The sequence below is a fragment of the Pteropus vampyrus genome, unplaced genomic scaffold, assembly GCF_000151845.1.
Source record: "Pteropus vampyrus isolate Shadow unplaced genomic scaffold, Pvam_2.0 Scaffold220, whole genome shotgun sequence".
Classification (NCBI taxonomy): Eukaryota; Metazoa; Chordata; class Mammalia; order Chiroptera; family Pteropodidae; genus Pteropus; species Pteropus vampyrus.
In genome coordinates this window covers 2,699,294-2,702,580 of record NW_011889001.1, presented here as the reverse complement: position 1 = coordinate 2,702,580, position 3,287 = coordinate 2,699,294, and the positions used below count along the sequence as shown (strand labels likewise).

Sequence of the window (3,287 nt, the reverse complement as noted above, 5' to 3'; positions counted from 1 at the left end):
TACTTAATCTCTTTCAATATCACCATGCACCTATCACAATGGCTATCATTGATAAATCAACAAACAACAAGTGCTGGTGAGGATGTGTAGAAAAGAAAACCGTTATGTACTGTCGGGATTGTAAATTCGTGCAGCCACTATAGAAAACAGTATGGAAGTTCTTCAAAAAATTAAAAATAGAACTACCATATGATTCCTCAATTCTACTTCTGGGTATTTATCCAAAGAAATTCAAAGCACTTATTTTAAAAGATATATGCACTCATATGTTTATTGCAGCATTATTTACAATAGCCAAGATATGGATGTAACCTAAATGTCCATTGATAGATGGATAAAGAGGATGTGGTACGTATATGCAATGGAATATTACTCAGCCATAAAAAAAAAAAGAATGAAATCTTACTATTTGCAACAATATGGATGGACCTAGAGGGTATAATACTAAGTGAAATATGTCAGAGAAGGAAAATTTTTTTCTATTAAATTTGCCCCTTATTTAAATTCAATAAAATTCTTGTAAAGAAAATAACTTGAGGCAGGAAACTAGTTACATTGTACAGTTCGGAACTTCTTGAGAGCAAAAGAATATATACTGATCAGCTTCTCTGGTTTTAACTTAATTATTTATCTTAAAACATATTATTTTGTAACTCAAACATTTATATTATGCCTTGAAAAGTCAAAGCAGATAACAAAATCATGAAGAAAACCAGAAACTTCATCAATACACATAGACAGACGTTTGCTGGTAGTTTTTGGAATCTAAATCCCTTTTTCCACCCATTGAGCAGACTCTCTTTTTGTAGGCACAGCCCTGGCAGTAATGAGAACCTGGCTGGTGTACAGAGCTTTTAAATATTCTGCAAGTAGAGAACTTATTCTTTCCCTAGAGATCAATTTTTTCTATTTACAAGTCAAATCTTTATATTTACTTAGATTTTGCCCACTACTTTCTGTGGAATTTCTTGCACATGGGAAGATGTGTACCTGGAGTGATGACAATATCAAGTTTCTTTACACAATCTCTGCACACCATTCTTCTGCCAACAGTTCCCGTAGCTGCGGAACCACAGTTCGGTTTTAGAATCAGGAGGTTTTCTTTGGGCAGATTCCCAGGAATGGGACTAGTGAGTCACAGAAAATGAACTAATAGTGTCTTGGAGTATGTTGCCAAAGAGGCCGCTGGAGTCATTCGGATGCCAGCTCGTTGAGTTCTCTCTGCTCCATTGGCTGTGTCTCTTTGCAGACCGCTGGTACTAATCTGTTTGCAGAAAAGCTACTGGTGGGAGGGTTCGGCGAGGCCTCAGGAGAAGACACACACACTCACTCTTGACTTTCAAAACATCTCCACCCACATTCTGGCCACCCTACTCCCTTCGACATGTTTGTTTGTGGTGGAACATTTTTGTTTCCATCACTCGTAATTAGGACTTAACTCCTAAGACTTGGGCAAACACTCCCAGTAGCCTTAAGGGGCTGACTGACTGGGTGGCCTGTGTTCTATTATGGTATTTTATTCACCCTCCACCCTGGCTCCATCCCCCTTATGGAGCCATTGCCATGACAACCATCTTCTTTGGAGCAATAAGAATGGGTGGGGCAAAGTTCCACATGCTTAATGTGTTTGATGTTTTACCTTTCAAAAAATTCTTTGGGGAAATTCAAGTTGGCTTGTTGAACAAAATAAATAAGCTTTTTATTGTCAACAAGGGCTAAGGGCGGCAGCTTTGATAACAAGGAAAGCCTGGATGGGTCAACAACCTGAGACCAGAGTGAGCAGGTCACATCCAGCTCCACTTAAGACAAGAAAGGAATGGGAAAACTCTCAATGGCAGTGGAAACTGACTCAGATTCAAGACAGTGTTGGGGAGCTCCAACCAAAAATTAGTACTGAGATGAACTAAGCCTCAGCCCAAACCCAACCTCAGTGAACTTTGGGTGGCTTTTGGTTGCCGCCACTGGAAGAATCAGGGATTTCATCTGCAGATAGTGCACTTGGGGACCCTGGACCTTTTTCTGCACTTCTGTCTGGCATCACATCATAGTTTTCTTTAGTCTGGAAGCCCTTAAAAGTGAGCATACATGGCACAGCACACTGAGAGTTTTGTAGAGGCTGCATGTGTCAAGTCAGAGGGACCAGTTAGCCCGATATCTTTCCTCATCCCCAGTTTACAATAGATTTGCTCTCATTTGACTTTTTTTTTTTTAAACTTTAGAATTAAGATTGAAATTTTACAGTACTATGTTGTTTTAAGTTTATACTTCTTGGCTTCATAGGCAAATACTCTTGTTTAAAGTAGATTTACTCCTTTCTTCCCTCCCTCTCTTCTTCCCTCCCTCTTTCCTTCCTATGTAAGTATGTATGCATGTATGTATTTTGCATGTTTAATGAGATTCACTCTGGCATGGTGGAAAGAGGATGAGGTGTGGAACCAGATACCCTGGTTGGAATTCATGCTTTTCTATTAGCCTTAGCGTAGGGTGACCAGATGTCCTAGGTTGCTGGTGGCTGAGGGGTTACCTAAAATGCAGGACTTTCAGTGCTAAACCCGGGGCAGTCCTAGACAAACCAAGACAGTTTATTTGAGCGAGATCACCTTAATTGTGCAAGAGACTTAACCTATCCGAGCCTTGGTTTCTTCATCTGTGAAACACCTGTCTAATAAGTGATTATAAGAATTAATAATACCTGTCTAATAGGTGATTATGAGGATTGGAGCTAGTGTACCACTGAAGCTATGTCTGAGATTTACGAGATCTCAGGAGATGATAATGATAGTACTATTAACATTAATAATTATCTGTATTTTTTTTAAGGCTCAGAGTGATTTTTCACCATCATTTATTTCTGCCACCAATGCTTTTCTCTTAATTTCTAAGATTTGTTCACGAATGAGGTGTTTACTTTGTTTTCTTCATTTTTATTATTAAGGCTAGTTTTCTAAAACTTTACTTTGCTCAGTTTTAAAAAAACTACTGAATTATGCCTCATTCCTAACATCTCTGAGTAGACTCTAAGGGGAACACATAGACTGAGATTGAGATGATCTTTTAGAAATCCTGAGAAACTCATTGAGGACCCTAAAGTCTTTCTCTTTGGATTCAAGACACACAGCTCCTACTAAGCCTTTTCTTTACCACGTACAGGTCTGATGTGTTTTAGGTATTAAATGGATACCGCTAGGTCCATTGGGAGCTGAGGTTCTGCTCTGAATCTTTCCCTACACAGGGGGAGTGAAGGCCTGGGCCACCTGCCAACACAGCAAGCCCATCCTTACTCTTTT

At 39.3% G+C, this 3,287-nt stretch overlaps 1 pseudogene; it reads right to left on the bottom strand.

The window, feature by feature from the left end:
* Positions 1-724: 724 nt before the first annotated feature.
* On the bottom strand, positions 725-1,039 carry LOC105300838 (annotated as a pseudogene).
* Positions 1,040-3,287: the final 2,248 nt, after the last annotated feature.